The 16987-nt window shown below is 38.4% G+C and overlaps 1 pseudogene; it reads left to right on the forward strand.

Annotated features, from left to right (window-relative positions):
• The first annotated feature begins 14694 nt into the window (after nt 1-14694).
• On the forward strand, nt 14695-16480 carry LOC137237649 (uncharacterized; annotated as a pseudogene).
• The last annotated feature ends 507 nt before the right edge of the window (nt 16481-16987 follow it).

A 16987-nucleotide genomic window follows, 5' to 3' on the forward strand; every position in this document is an offset into this window, starting at 1 on the left:
GGCTATATCCCTAAATGGCGTCCACCTATAGAACTATGGCCCACTCCCTCATAAAATACTCTTTAATGCCTTTCATTTGATACACATGTCATACAAACACATTCCAGGTTTCCCTCGTACATGGTTATTTTCCCTTATGTTGTCACCATAGCTCTCAACTGAGTATGTGATGTTCGGTTACACCCGAACTTAACCTTCCTTACTTGTTTTCAAATATAGTTTACACACTTACACCAGTACTGAAGCCGTATTAGGAGGGAGTGCGACAAAAAATTTAAGATAAAATACAAGAAAAATACACGAAAATAAAGTAGTGTCATATAGGTATTAGGAAAAATATTTAAATGTGGATTTTCGTAAGAGAATGAAATTATCACTATTTTTCGAAATTTCTAATTCTCTACTTTTTTTGTTTTAAGTTTTTTGAAATACGTAGATTTATTGGAATTTAGTACCTCTCGGGGTACCATACTTTACCACATATTGACGACTATTGGTCTATCCGACCAGACATGGTGGTTCCAATTTTGAAACAGGCCATGAGTCGCAATCGGTTCAAAAAAACTAAACAGTTCTTTCATCTCGCTGATAACAGCAATTTAAATGCAACATACCGATTTGCCAAGGTTCGCCCTCTTACTGACGCTCTCAACAAAAGGTTTATGCAACCCGGAGTCTTTAGCCATATTCTCTCTATAGACGAACGGATGTTTCCGTACTTTGGCCGTCACTAATGCAAAATGTTCATCAAAGGAAACCCGATTCGTTTTGGATTCAAGTCATGGTGCTTATGCTCTGAAAGTGGATACTAATTTTCTAGTTCATTGTACGGTGGTGCAGCAACCCCTCACAATCAGAATATCGGCCTAGGCGCACAAACTGTCTTAGACTTGTTTTCAAATGTATCTGACCCTGAGTGCCACATTATTTACTTTGATAATTTTTTCTCTCCATACCACCTTATGTGCCTTTTGAATGAGTGTCGATTTTTTGCAACTTGTACTATTTGCGAAAATAGAATGGGCAAATCTCCGTTGAGGAATTTAAAAAAAGATATGCTCGGAACATTTGATCAGCAACTGGATCGTAACCAAGAAATATTGACTTTTCGGTGGAACGATAACGCCGTTGTCAATGTTATAACTAATAACTCCACAGTGGAACTAATTGTTCCCGCTAAAAGGTATTGTCGGAAGCAAAAAAGACTATCACTATCCCACAGCCAAAAGTTATTCAACAGTATAATCACGGCACGGGTGGTATGGACCTTCATGATAATGCGGTGGCAAATTACTGAATATGTATACGAGGAAAGATATGTTGGTGGCCAATATGGACAAACGCTCTTGGTAACGCAATGGTCAATGCACGGACGCTCCACTGTATGATATCAAAAATCGAAAAGACGAAACCACTTCCACAAATTGATTTTCGTTTCAAAGTCACAACCGAATTATTGACTTACGACAATAATGACGAGTATTAGGGTGAGGATGAAGATGAGGATGTGGATGAGGATGAGGATGGAGATGAAGATATACGTCATCCGTAAAATCTTCCTCTCAGCAAGTTATGCAAAAAACACACTATTTTTACTTGCAAAAAATGCAATACTTATTATTACATATAATGTTTTGATGATTATCATAAAAATTTTTGAGCTGATGTATCTATCAATATCATATCAAAAAGTACTTTTACTTGAAACAAAATGAAATAAATTGACTTTGTGTGCTAAATTTTTTTCAAAAAAGAGGTTTTTTTTGCATACTACACCGTTTTCGGTCAGAGGTTGATTATTCGACCAACCCATATCTAAAAAACGGTTGTTCGGATTCTTATTTTTTCTTTTTTTAATTTTTCTTGACTATGGTCATATAAGCCCTGCCTTAAAAGGAAATTGAAAAATTACAGCGGGTTCTTGTAGCGGCCGAATATGGGTAAAGAATAATTATTTAATTCAAGAATTTAGGTTATAAGTAACATTTTAAAATAGTTTAGCAAATTAAATATTTCATTGTGAGTGCGAACGTTCCGTCGGCTGTCGGTTACTGTTCAATTGATGGCGTTTGGTTTTGTCCTATTGTTGAATTTTTTGGCAGAGTTGCCATTAGTATCTTACATTCGGCCTCTCCTGACACATTGGAGCGCCCCAGCTCCTGCCCTGGAGTATTTTGATCGACCTCGTCTTCATACGTTTCGTTATATTCGTAGGGTGGTAACTCGCACCATGGTTTTATTTTATCTGATGCGTATACTGACGAATAATGTCGCTGTGTTCGACGAGAACCTGGCAAGTCCTCAACTACATACCGGTCATTACCAAGAGACAGCGTGATTATAAACGGACCCTTGTAATTAGGCTCTAATTTTCGTGAATGTCCAGTACTAGCTGGCTCATTTTCGACGAGCACCAAGTCGTCGATTTGATATACTGTTGGTTTACTATATTGTCTGTCATATCGTATTTTTGCTTGTCGCCTCATTTTACTGACTTTAGCTGCTGCATTACGTCGCATTTCTTCTAAATCAATTTCGTTAATTTCATGATTATCGTCGTGTAAAGCTAATAGTATTTGGTTTCGCAAAATATCTCGTGGCGAGAAACCTAGCAAAAGTTCTTCAGGTGTTTCCGTTGTCGTTTTATTTTTCATAGAATTTATTATCCATTGGATTTCGCGTAGCTTCTTATCCCAGCATTTATCATTTTTTGTGGTTGGTAATAGCATTGACAATATTGTCATGTTTGTAAGTTCGGCGTGTCCGTTTTCCCTCGGAGTACGAACAGCGTTTTTTTACATGTTTGATTCCATTGTCATTACAATATTTCGCGAACTCGTTCGATGTGAACGAAGTACCCCTGACAGTCACGATTCGCTCAGGCATACCTACATTACTACTGACCTCGTTTAATATGTCTATCACCGGCTTGGTCCTTGTACTCTTGACTGATCGTATAATTGTAAATTTTGTAAATGCTTCGACAAGGAGAAGTATATGTTCGTTTCTCCAACTACTTTTAGTGAAAGGACCTAAATGGTCTAAGTGTACTGTCTTAAACGGGATTTGGTTGATATCGTCAAAATGATATTCACCTTCTTTCTTTCCCCCGATCTTTATTGTGTGCGCATTCTACGGACGACTTAATATACGATTTTACATAGTTCCGCATTCTCGGGAACCATAGATAACTTGTCAATCACTGTATCGTTTTCTCGACGCCTAAATGTCCACCATTATCGTGGCAATCATGTAAGACCTTCCATCGCAGTGCCTTTCGTACAACCCATAGTTTTGCACCTTTGCGTTTTTTGAATAATCGACCATTCTCAACTATGTACTCATCTATCGTAGATATTAGTGTTTTTCATTTTCAATTGTTCGATTGTCTGCTTGATATCAGCATCCTGTAGCTGCATACTGAATAACCAGTCCATTTCATCTACTCCTCTTTTCAACACACACAAGGAAGCTTCATCCACCTCATGCGATTCTTCTACGGGTGCTCTGCTGAGCGCGTCTACGTGTTCCATACGCTTACCAGAGCGATGTTCTATCTTTACATGATATTCTTGGACCTTCAGCCACCAGCGCGCTATGCGCGGGATAAGCTCTTTCTTTGCCATAGCTGTCTTAATTGCGTTGCAGTCGGTTATCACGGTAACTTCTTTTCCGTAAACATAATATTTAAATCGCTCAAGCGTTTCTACCACAGCAAGAGTCTCTAACTCATAACTATAAAACTTCTTCTCATTTTCGCTCGTTCATCTACTGAAATAAACTACCGGCTTCCAACCGTCGTTTTTATATTGTAATAATACTCCAGCTAACCCAACGGAACTTGCATCGGTATGAATTTTATGCTTAGATTCGATTCTGTACGACGTCATCACTGGCTTTGATGCTAATGCCATCTTTAGCTCTTCGAAAGCATTTTGCTGTTCTTCAGACCATTGAAACTTTTGGTCTTTACGTAGTAAAATTCTTAGTGGTTTAGACTTTATCACATAATGGGGTACGAATTTTCTAAAGTAACCGCTCAAACCAAGAAATTGTCTTACTTCAGTTACGTTTTTCGGAGTCAACAAATTTGTATTAGCTAGCGTTTTGGCTGTGCCTAGACAAATTCCAGTTGATGTTAAAGAATGTCCCAAAAATTCTATCGTTTCTTTTGCAAACTCACACTTCTTCAAATTCAAACTCAAATTTAATTCTCGTAACATATCAAATACTCACCGCTATTTTGGTTAACATTTCTTCAGCGGTAGAACCTCCTACCATAATGTCCTCCATATAATTTATCATATCGCTGTTCTGTGTTCGTTCTTTTTCCTTTGCCATTGAGCGCTGGAAAACCACGGGAGCATCCTTAATACCTATATGACACTACTTTATTTTCATGTATTTTTTCTTGTATTTTATCTTAAATTTTTTGTCGCACTCTCTCCTAATACGGCTTCAGTACTGTTGTAAGTGTGTAAACTATATTTCAAAAAACTAACGAATACAAGGAAAATACCATTTAGTTCGTTAAAAAGAAACGAGCCAGTTTGAATTTCGATAGGTTTTTTTGACATTCGGCCGTTTTTTCTTTATTTTTTTCTGACACATGAAAATTTTGTTTTTAGTTTGAAATTTGGTGCATAAAAACACAATTAAAATCTTTCTTCTGAAAAAAAGTGAACCATTAGAGACCGAAATAATTTTCGCGTGTTATTTGCATTGCTTTTATTGTTAAAAGTGTTAATGTCAAAATAATATGTAAAACATAAACAAAAATATGTCAAACTCACTAATTTTGGGGGAATAGTGGTCTCGCTTTTTCATGATAGAAATTGTGTTTGTATTTTGAAGTTCCGATAAAGTTTCGTCAGTTTTTTTAGCTTGGAATCCAAGCAAAAATAAAGTAGTGTCATATATGATTAAGCCCGAAAGGCATTTGTTTAAATTGATACGACCCCTCTGTTGTAACAAACGCAGTAAACTTACGACTATCTGGATCTATCGGTATTTGGTAATATCCACTATTCATATCAAGTATGGGAAAACCTTGATAACGTTTAGCTGCCTGAAGCTGTTCCTCAATATGCGGCATTGGATAAATTTCTTTTCGCGTATGCTGATTCACCCTCCGGTAGTCGACGCACAATCTCAACTCACGGTTTTTCTTTTTCACGAGTACAATAGGACTCGCATATTCAGACTCTGATAAATCTATTATACCGCTATCAAGCAATTCAGCAATCATTTGTTGCACGATGATTTTCTTTGTTTCTGGGACACGGTATGGATTTTGTGCAATGGGTACTGCACTATCTAAATCAATTTTCATAGATAATATATTGGTCTTACCTATTTCGGTTATATTATTTGCAAATGTGTCGTTATACACATTCAGTATTTCTATTAATTTCTTCATCTTCGTACTTTCAAGTTCACCGCATTTTATATCGTTTTCGGTTATTGTCTTACGTTCAGATATCAACGTTTCCCGATTTTTCGCGACCGTCGCGTATTCGAATTTTAATTGTCCGTTATTTATTTCCGCGAGAATACTTCAATTAAATATCTCTTGACCTAATAGTACATCTGACGTTAACAAGTCGTCATCAACTATATATAACACTACGCTTAGTATAATACTGTCTACCTGTATTTCAGTTTTTATCAATTCTCTAGCATATCGCGCGCCACCGCTAATACTTTTTATTTTCAATGAACAATAAAAAAAAATAAATGTAAGGCGCGATAACCTCCGAAGAGATCTAAGGCCGAGCTTCTCTTCCAATTTGCGTCGTGCTCCTCTTGATTTTTCCCTACAAATTGGCCGGACGGGACCTACATGTTTTATGCCGACTCCGAACGGCATCTGCAAGGCAGATGAGTTTTCACTGAGAGCTTTTCATGGCAGAAATACAATCGGAGCGCTTGCCAGACACTGCCGAGGGGCGACCCCGCTTAGAAAAATTTTCTTCTAATTGAAAAATCTTATTTCTAAAATTTTGATGTTGCTTTGCCCGGGAGTTGAACCCAGGGCATACGGTGTGATAGGCGGAGCACGTTACCATCACACCACGGAGGCCGTCAATGAACAATGCTCTCTTTAAATTTCTAACTTGTAAGCAAACGATTCCCGAAAGATGCTAAACTCACTTCCTATATCAACAAATGCTTTTATTTGAACATTCTGACAATCGGCACATCGTGCTTTGCGTTGTGATTTAGGACACTTCGTCGATATGTGACCTTCCTCATCACAGTTATAACATTTTATTTTACTTTTATTTTCCGTGACAGGCTTATTACTATTGTTACTCGCGCCTTTCGTTTTGTTTTATTCAATTCTCATAATCGGTGTACTGTTTTGATTTTTACTATACTCGTCAAGCGTTTCACGTAAATGTCTCATCGATTGGAATCGTAACGGAGCAATTTCTGTTTGTATTTCACGATATCTTAACCCGTTTCGCGTATATCTTATAAGAGCATCTTCACTCAAATTATAGCGTTGACCGATAGTGTTCATACGGAAACAATAGCCCAAGATTTTCTCATCCGTTTATAATGTACCTCTGTCTTCAACTAATCGTTTCGCGAAAAATTTCCAATTAGATTAGCACTGTTGGTTACGTGAAAGACTCGAATCTCCCACGTAATCGCCAATGGAAAATTGAACCCAGAGAAAAGAAAAGTTAAAAAATATGAAAAATTTTAATAAATATATTCCAGTAAGGCTTTTATTGAATTCAAGAACAATGAGGTAACAATTAAATTGTGTTTCGAATTAATATATTCAAATAATGGTTTTAATGGTTTAAATAATAAGCATTTAACAATAAATTGTGTTTCGAATAAATATTCTCTTACCTTGACGCTGGATGGCTAGAATTGATCCCGTTGACGTTCGTGAACCAAAAAAAAGGAAATCAATTGCAAAAAGGCGCTGAACCCTCAGTACAAGAGCCTTCGTTAAGTTTCCCCTTAACAAGGCTCCGGTGCTAAAAGCTCATAACGGCAAACACAAATTCGTGTTTGTTTTAGTGCATATATATTAAAGCGAAACTATTGGTCTACAGGCAGAAACAGGTATGCGGATTGATTTACGAGGGTGGGCCGAAATATTTAGGTCTCGGACCTAAACATGCCGGCCCCCTTTCCGCGAGCAATGATAAGGAAATAGACCATAGATTAAAGTATAAAAAAAAAAAAATCGAGATCAATGGACCCAAGGGATCAACCCAGCCCTCCTTCGCCCAGGTAAGGCGGCGAGGGGATGAGCAGTTGCGAACTGCGGACACTGCACCTCGCTGTACTATGGATGTTGTGGATGTTCTCTACGGAGAAAAGAGAAGAAAAAGGTTAGAAGAAATGTACGTGGTTTAAATTCAATGGCACTTAGTAACGTTTAGATGTGTGTGGATGTATGTGCATGTGGACCTATTGTTGGCAGACCCTCGATACGACCAAGCCGAAGACCGTCGGTTGGGCTAACATCCCGCCTATGGTGGTAGTCGCCGTATCACTCACCATCAGTTCGGCCGCATGGTTGGCAGTGGAGCCGCATTTGGTTGTAGTCGGCCCGTTCGGAAAAAACCGGCGGTTGTGGCTCTCTATAGCTCGGTTACCGATTTTATGGCGCACGTCCTGAACATATGGCGCTGCCCTTTTTTGTTGTCGGGTCTTCGCGCATCTCCGGTTAATTTCATCTCTTTGGCTATTCACTCGACCTCGATTAGGGACGCTGAGGTATTGCTTGTCCTGACGCCAGTCGTTTACCTGTGGGCTCTCCATCTTCCTTTCTCTTTGCTTTTCATGGCGCAATAACGGCCGAAACATGCTCTGCGCTGGGCTGCGATTAATCGAAGCTGATGCGGCTTTCGGTCGTTCCTCCTGTAATTCTTCCTCTTCCTCCACCTGCTGCGCCCATGATTTCGTTTGCTCTGTTAAATGAATCGACAGCGTGTCGTCCAAATTATCTTCCTCACCCTGGTGGTGGCCCTCCTTTAACTCATCTAAGTGGAGCATCGTGTGGTGTTTCTCTTGGCACCTTTTGCACCTGTACTTGCTGGTGCAATTTCCTACGCGATGGAAAGGAGACAAACAGTTCGGACAGTATTTATGAAGCAGGACCGCTCGTAACTTCTCCTCGTAGCGCGGAACTCCGGACAAACCCTAATGGAGTGCTGCGTTTTACACAATTGGCAGTCAACGTGGTACGTAAGTTTATGGGCTTTCGAAACGTGGCTCATGATCTGTAAAGAGGGTGAACCTGGGATCATGACCGTTACTCTACCATATACTACTTATTGTTGTTTTGCATGGGATGCGGGAAACCCCCAAAAAAATGGAATAATGACTCATATGCATAGTAGGAATAAATAGTTCTCGAAATTTGAGTAGGTCATGGCTTGCTGGAAAAGGTATTGTAAATAAAATCAGAGGGCGCTAAACGCATTGATTTCCCTTTGTTGAATTCCCAGGCTTTGAGACGCGTGAATACGTGGTGCTTGTGCGATGGCCTTTAGCAGTACCTCATAACGCGTGAAACGCACCACATGTGAGCTAGCCCTTAGTACTCATTGAACACACCCATTGAAGTGATTATTATTCTAAGTGCTGGCAATGCCGTCGTTTGACATTCGACAATAATGCATTTCTTGAATGAAAATTCCTCCATTCATTTCAAGCACATGGCGTACGCAGCATTAGGCAAGGTGCACACGAGGCTACGGCGTCATAGACGCGTACAAGATATTTTATGTAGCTACAATTCCTCTACGCTTCAAGATCTGCATACGTAGCTACTTACAAGCGTCGGTACAAAAATTTATTTATGCTGTATAATTGCCATTATACAAAAGTAGATTTTGTATAAAATTAAAAACAAAAGTTTTCACCACCGCGCATAAGAGAAAAAAAAGAATTTTCAATTCAAAACGGTTTTCAATAACAATTTTTGTTTGTATCGGTCAACATAAACATGTCCAGCGACGAAGAATTGGTATTGCTAAATTTTCTTCGTCGCAGAAAGGAAAAGAAAGCAAAGAGAAAATATTGGGCACATCCATATATTCCGAAAAATGTTAATTGTAGACTGTTTGTATGTGCCAAAGAGTTGTCTCAGGATGATACAAAGTTCCGGATATTTTATCGCATGTCAAAAGCTACATTCAAGGATTTGGTTATGCTCGTTGGTGCTTCCATACAGAAAGAAAACACCAATATGCGTGAAAGTGTCCCTCCTGAAGAACGGCTTATGGTAACATTAAGGTATGTGTATAACATTGTTTCATTCAATGTACGGGATTCAATTGTGTAGGGCCTCATTTTCGGAAAAGGTTCAGTAACGTTGTTGTTGTTGTAGTAGTAATGTTTCGCCTCACCTAATAGCTGCAACCGATCACAAATTGCCATCAATATCCTCTAACGGGAGTCCAAGGAAACTTGCTGTTTCGACAGGGGTGGACCATAATTAAAGGGGTGTTAGAGGCGTTGGTTCCACATTACAATTAAAGAGATGGTTGGTGTCATGTGGGGACACATTGCAAGCCGGGCATACATTTTGTATGTCGGGGTTGATTCTGGATATGTAAGAGTTTAACCTGTTACAGTATCCAGATCGAAGTTGAGCTAGAGTGACGCGCGTTTCCCTAGGCAGAGTGCGTTTCTCCTGTTGTTGTGTTAACAGTGGTCGTTCCTCTTCTGCTAGTTTTGGGTATTGTTCTTTAAGTACTGGATTCACCGGGCAATTCCTGGCATAGAGGTCCGACTCTTTGTGGATTTCACTGAGGACCTGTTTGTGCTTTTTAGCTTTATATGGCTGTGTCCTCAGGTACCTTATTTCCTCATAATGCTTACGGAGATGACCTCTTAAGCCCTGGGCGGTGTAGCCTCATCAATCAGATGTCTTTTGGGATGTCCAGGTTTCTGGGTATTCAACAGAAACTGTTTCGTTATCATTTCATTTCTCTCCCTAATGGGGAGTATTCTCGCCTGATTATGCAGATGGTGTTCTGGGGACGTAAGACGACAGCCCGTAGCGGTTCTGAGGGCGGTATTTTGGCAGGCCTGTAAATTCTTCCAGTGAGTAGCCTTTAGGCTTGGCCACCATAACGGGGATGCGTAGAATGCAATCAGCCGACCAATTGCTTTGTAAGTGGTAATGAGCGTTTCTTTATCTTTACCCCAAGTGCTGCCGGCAAGAGTTTTGAGGATTTTATTACGCCTCTGGATTTTCGGTCCAATTGCGGTTGCATGCTCTCCAAGTTAAACAAAATAGGGTATAAGACACCACCCTGGTCCACACCTTGTTTAATTCCTCTTGGTTTGGATGTTGCATTCCTGAATTGCGCCGATACTAGCCGACCAGACAGATAATTTGCGGTCCACCTTTTAAGACTTATAGGAAGGGGAAACCCTGGTTTTGCCCCAGGTTTGCAGTAACGTGCCATAGTTGACCGTATCAAAAGCTTTTGACAGGTCTAACGCAATGAGTACTGTCCGATGATGAGGATTTTGATTTAATCCGCATTTTATTTGAGTACTAATGGCATTTAACGTGGTGGATGTGCTGTGTAATTTTCTGAAGCCATGCTGATGATTGGCTAGTTGCAAATTTGCTTTGAAGTAGGGGAGCAAAATGGCTTCAAGCGCCTTGGGTACTGGCGACAGGAGAGATATCGGGCGATATGACTCTCCTATGTTAGCTGGTTTCCCAGGCTTTAGTAGCGGGCCATTAGCCTAGGCCATTTAAACTGCTGCGTAGAGATGCGACACAAAATTGCTTGCAGCACCTGGGGGAAAGTACAAAGCAACACCTTTGACGATGTAGAACGTAATTGGCCGACCGGTCTTTTTTGTGAGCCACCAGTATGGTCTTCCGATCTACATAACCTCCACTGGATACAGTTGCAGGCCTACCATAATTCTACACTCATAACTGCTATGGAATTCTTGGTTATGACATCTGAATAACACGAACTCCTCCTTGTTGAAGATCGAAATGATATGCTAAACAAGCTGCTTCTGAAATTTTCTAAGCCGGGATTTCCCGACCGAAAACCGTTTTATCCAGATAAATACGCGCTGGCCCGTAAAGGTTTCTAAACACAGTTGGCTTAAACCGCATTTCCAAACGTTGCAGATAAGTACGCACATTTCCAGGGCCCGATACCATCTCGCCTTTCATAATCTGGTTAAAGTACTTTCAATAGTGCTTAGTCCCTCCAAAACTTTCCGGGACCTGTGGTAATTAAACAATTCTCAGTAAGTTCCTTGTCACCTTGTAACTTGCTCAGCTTCGATATTGTTACAGAGTAAATTCTTACCTATCCAGAATCACCCCGGCATGCGTCATGTAATCCGCATGACATACACCACCGAGTCAATTGTAATGTAGAACCAACAACTCTAGCAGTAATTTCTTTGTCGTCCAACTCTGTTGAAAATCCTAGTATTAGGTGTTGCTACAACAACATCTACCCTGTTCTGGTGACAAATTCGATTTGTTATAGGAATATTTTCTGAGTCGGAGCTTTTCATTAGATATGAGTATCTTTGAATTGGGGCCACTACTGAGTTGGTGGCGAACATGTTGTTGTGTATGTGCGTGGTCTAAATTCTTTATAACTTTTTGTTTAGGTATCTGGCTACAGGATGCACGTTCAATGCGCTTGCTTTATATTTTCAAAGAGGAGAACGTACAATCGGAGTAATTGTTGAAGAAACAAAAAAAGCTATATGGAATTCATTAAAAGATTGTTATATGACGTTGCCAAATGAGGAGCGTTGGAAGAGTATTGCGGGACGGTTCTCTGATCTATGGCAGCTGCCAAATTGCTTAGGAGCTATCGACGGAAAGCATGTGCGAATTCAAAAATATCCAAATTCGGGTTCAGCTAATTTCAATTACAAAAACTACCATTCAGTAATATTACCTGCCTGTTGCGATGCCGACGGGATATTTACATCAATAGAATGCGGATTTGCAGGACGAAATAGCGACGGGGGAGTTTTTAGAATTTCGACGTTTGGACGTTGGTTAGAAAGTTACAATAATTTACAATCCCCAAAGGAACTACCGCATGACGACAGTGGAAATAAGTTTCCATATTATTTCGTAGCAGATAACGCCTTTCCTTTAAGGAAAAATGTTATGCGGCCTTATCCGGAAAGAAACATTGCCAACAAGATGCGCATATTTAATTATAGGCTAAGTCGCGGTAGGAAGAACATAGAGTGCAGTTTCTTGATGATGGTAAAAAAATTTGGAGTTTTCTCAACACCTATACGATGCCAAAAGTACGAAACAATCATTTCAATTATACAAAGTGCTTGTATCCTACATAATTTTATAAGGAAAAAAGATGGCATATCATACACGACCTTCCTTCCCGATATCGAAAACCAGCAACCAGTTCAACGGAACCCAAGTACTCTGCCAGAGTTCGATAATGTAAACATAATGGAAAATTCTGCCCCACAAAACTTACGACACTATTTAAGCAATTATTTTTTATTACCAAATGTTTCTTTACCCTGGCAGTGGAATTATTGTTTATAAAAACTGTTAGAATGTTTTACTTTCCATTTAACAACATTTATTGCAATAAATTTAATTCAAATAGTTGAAAAAAAGTGAATAATAATTCATATCAAATAATATTACGAATAGTACTCGATCTGTTCTGTGAATGAGGCTAGTTTGAACTATGTGTACACATGCGAATAAAATTATAGCAGCAAAAATTAATTGCAAGTTGTTTCAGCTACTTCCTTTTTTGTTTTCACTATTTTTTAATAAAACTTAAATTAATTGTAGAACGATAACTATGCAAACCGATATCAAAAACATATTCTAAATTTTGGGAAACATTTTAAGCATGTGATTTTTTAGTCCATCTTATTTATATATATATTTATATAATTATTTTTCTAAAGCAAAACTAGGTGAAAACCGCAAAAAGGCCTTGTGCCAATACTTACTTCCCTGGGTGTACATGTATTAAAACTAGCATCCACTTGTAACACTGGTACTTTTTTCGTTCACTATTGTATCGTCTAATTCATGACTACTTCTATGTAGTAAGATACTTATGAGATCAGCCCATTGAAAACATACCCATTCTAACATCTGTTTATAACTAAATAATAGTATAATTATATAATAAATAATATACAAAAACGTAAGTTTACTCTTTTGTGTAAAAGGCTCTTTCATTTTCACAGTCAATTGTTTCAAATAGTACTGGAGTATAGGTTGGAGTATCATCGGGCGAGGGAGCTGGGGTGCAGACTTCTATATTTTGGACATAAGACGTTGCTGGATCAAAGAGTTTCCGCCTGACAGATTGTGCCCTTTGTTCATTTGAAAGCTCCTCTAGCAGCATCATAGATCGAATTTTAAATGTGCGCAAATTCTCAAGAGAAAGACTTCTTACGTCGGGAAGTAAGCTCATTAGAAACATTTTTTTTTTGGATCTTCCGAAGTTGTATTTCCCTTTTTTGTTTTAACGTAATTTAGAACCGCCACATCGACTTCATCTCGGGCTGTTTTCTTTCTTTTCTTGGCACTAAATATTGGTTCAAAATTGCTTTCTTTGGCTGGATGTGATTCTAGGTTGTTGCAGATCAAAGACCCTGTCTTCGTGGGGGAACAATCGCTGTAGTTGTCGTCAACAATTGATCCATTTTCAATTTCATCCAAATATTGTTCTTCCATTTCTGATATTATAATGTTGCTGGTATTTTCAGAATGATGCACTGGTTTTACATATGGAAGAACGAATTGCATGATGTCGTGCAAATAGTAAGGCCTCTTCGCTTTAGTAGAAGATCCACTAGGAGATGGCTTGAGACTTCTTACAAAGCCATTTCGCAAGTTCTTCCACTTTTCTTTGCAATCAGGCACTGTAAGGAAGAGTGTAATAAATTTAGATCTATTTAGACATATTCTTTGTTTTTATTTATAAAAAGAAATCCAAAATCTACACACCTGACCAATTCATTTCCACACCAATTGCTGCCCAGGCTCTTTCTGTAACATCTTTCTTCGAATATTCTGCTAAATTATTTTTGTATAGGCAAGGATAATTCTCAACCAATTGAACGAATTTAGTCGCGTCGACCATTTTATATTTTTTTATATGAAATAAATTCAATATATAATTATAGCAACAGAAGCACAGCACACAAGTTTGCAAACGAAAAATTGTAAACAAACATCTTCTTCTTGCTCTTTTCTAGGCGTATTTACGCCTAGCGACCAACATTGCTGTACGCCCAGCTGCACGAAAATTTCATGCTTTGTCGCTTTCATGCAGCTGACGCCTCGTATGCAGCTCTCCATTCAAATACATGTGTTCGACATCAAAGCGTACAAATTTCGCTTGCAGCGTCTATGACGCGTAGCCTCGTGTGCACCTTGCCTTACATTTCATAGCAAGGTTTGCCATCTTCTTTGGCTGTGGGCAGAAGAATATTTAGCAAAACTTAATTCACCGACCAAAACCAACGTATAGTGCTGCCCTTTGTTTGTTTTAATATTATCGCAAATGTTGTACGACATATTTGATAAATAAAAGTGACGAAGAAAACGTTGAAGAAACAATATATGTAAAATTCGAAATGCACTAAATTTTAATGAAGACTAACCGATTGTGTTTTGTTAAGTTCGCTTGTCTTGATTATTTTTTTTTTTAGTTTTTGCTTAATTTGAAGAATTAGCAATTTGACCACAAAATAAAAAAAAAATTCCCAACGCATGATATTTGAGGTGCAAAATGACTTGGCGCGCAGCTGTGGACATGGTAAAGAGATCGTTTGGGACTCCTTATCTACCGATCAAGCAGCAATACTAAAGCAGAAAATCAAAAATATTTGCCAGATGATAATCAGCGTCAAAAAGATGTGGAAAAAGATCGAAAAAATCTCTTTCAAAATGTTTGGGCCCAGCGCAAGCATACAAATGGAGTCCTTTTATCGGCTATTGTTTATGTTATCGTGACGGAAGAGAAGGATCTTAATTTGGTCAAGTATCAGACAAAATTCACTTTCCTCCCCTTAATACGTACACGCAAATGCTTATCGTCGAACAATAACTCTGGTTGTTGTATGATTTTTATTGATGAACACTCTCGTATCTATCCGAATTGGCAAAAATATTTGAAAAATAATGTACTTCCAAGTGGCACCATGGTAGCACCAACAAATGTAGTCTACACTTTAAACGAGAATAACGAGACCAATCTTCAAATATGTGCCACACCAAACACGAAGTCATTGAAAAAAATTGAAACTGCAATTGGTGTGGGTGGACTAATTTCTGGTACTGCACCACTTGCCCTCTCCATGGTTATGCCCATTGCGGCACCCGTTATGTTAACGGCAACATTGGTATCATTGGCAACAAGCGCGTATGCAACAGTACGATCTGCTACACATTTAAAAGATCGCTATAAACATGGGCAAAGGACATCACTAGCAGATCGTGAAGCTAGAGGAAAATGGTTAGGTGTAGCAGGTGGAGTCGCGGGTATGGGTGCAGCAGGTGCTACGAAGGCGTTAACATATGCGAGCTCGGCTGGTAAAGGAGTGCCTTTAGCAGCAAAAGTTGCAGTAGGCGGAACAAATGTATCCTCTCTAGTACTGTCTGGTACTGATATAGTGAATACTATTTATGAGTTATATTTGACTTACGATGAGGGTCCAAATAATTTAGATATTCTACAATTGGCATCTTCACTGTTGGTTTTCAGACATTCAATTAACAATTTGGCATTGGTTTCAAAAATTCCTACTCGTGGTGGTAGCGTTTCACTTCGTCGGGCTATATCCGAACAAACCAGAAACGTGTATGAAAAAAAATGTCGAGCGGTAATACCCGTTTAGGCCGAAATCTAAGAAATATGGACCTCATACGTATTTTTAATAATATACCATCAAAAGAGGCATTTATACAACAAATTGGTGCATTATTGACTGGTGCCTCTACTGCCACAATTATGTGTAATGCAATCAGTGAAATACCATTGTTAATTACTTATACAGCGGATGGTGAACTGAATCCTATACAATTTCTAGCTCTAGCTGGTTTAAATTTTGTACGTAACATATTAAATACGAATTAGCTTTATCGATTTACTGCAAACAATGGCAACTTTTATGTGCGAGAAAAGTTTTTATCTCTTATTGAATTTAACGCGTACATTTTTAAATGAATATGATGATAATACAAGTAAGTAAATATTTTTATACCCACTGAAAAGGTTTTATATGAAATGTTATATTATGTGTCACAAAATATACGAATCTCACATATGAATTTCTCGAAAGTAAGCAAGTCGAAATACTTGGTGCAGTAGACAAATATTTTCGTTCATTAAATCCAAATGATTTTAACGCTCAACGGTTAAGTTGCAAATATTGTAAAGGTTATTATTATGAGAAAAATTGCATTAGCGCTTACCCAACAAACATTTAGGTTAGAAAACGATTAGAAGACGAATCGAATTATAATGTATTTCTCTAAGGTAGAAGGTTAGATGACGATTTGCGAAGCTGTCGCGAATTATAGCATTCTCGACAAAAAGGGGACTTCGTTCTCGATATCGAGAAAAGGGTTAGAATTCGAATCGAATTCTAACGCCAATTGCTAATGGGTTTCTAATGAGAATTTTGAAGTGATGCGCAATTAAATTCATTTATTTAAAATCAGCGAAATTTCGATTGTTTCATTATATCAAATACTTTTATTTGGTTAAAAGCTTATAAATTATAATAAAATAAAAATAATTCAAAATCCTATCATATGTTTCACAGTTTTCAATACTAGTTATTGTGTTGAAATTTTCGCTTCCACTCGACATTGGTTTGAGGTACGGATGAGGAAGCGTTTTCTTCATGCCATTCAAATAGCACTTCAATAATCTGCTCGCTGTCCGTTTTTGACTTTTTTTGATTCATTTTCGCTTACTAGTATTTCTTTTTA

The sequence above is a fragment of the Eurosta solidaginis genome, chromosome 1 (assembly GCF_040869045.1).
Source record: "Eurosta solidaginis isolate ZX-2024a chromosome 1, ASM4086904v1, whole genome shotgun sequence".
In the NCBI taxonomy this organism is placed as follows: Eukaryota; Metazoa; Arthropoda; class Insecta; order Diptera; family Tephritidae; genus Eurosta; species Eurosta solidaginis.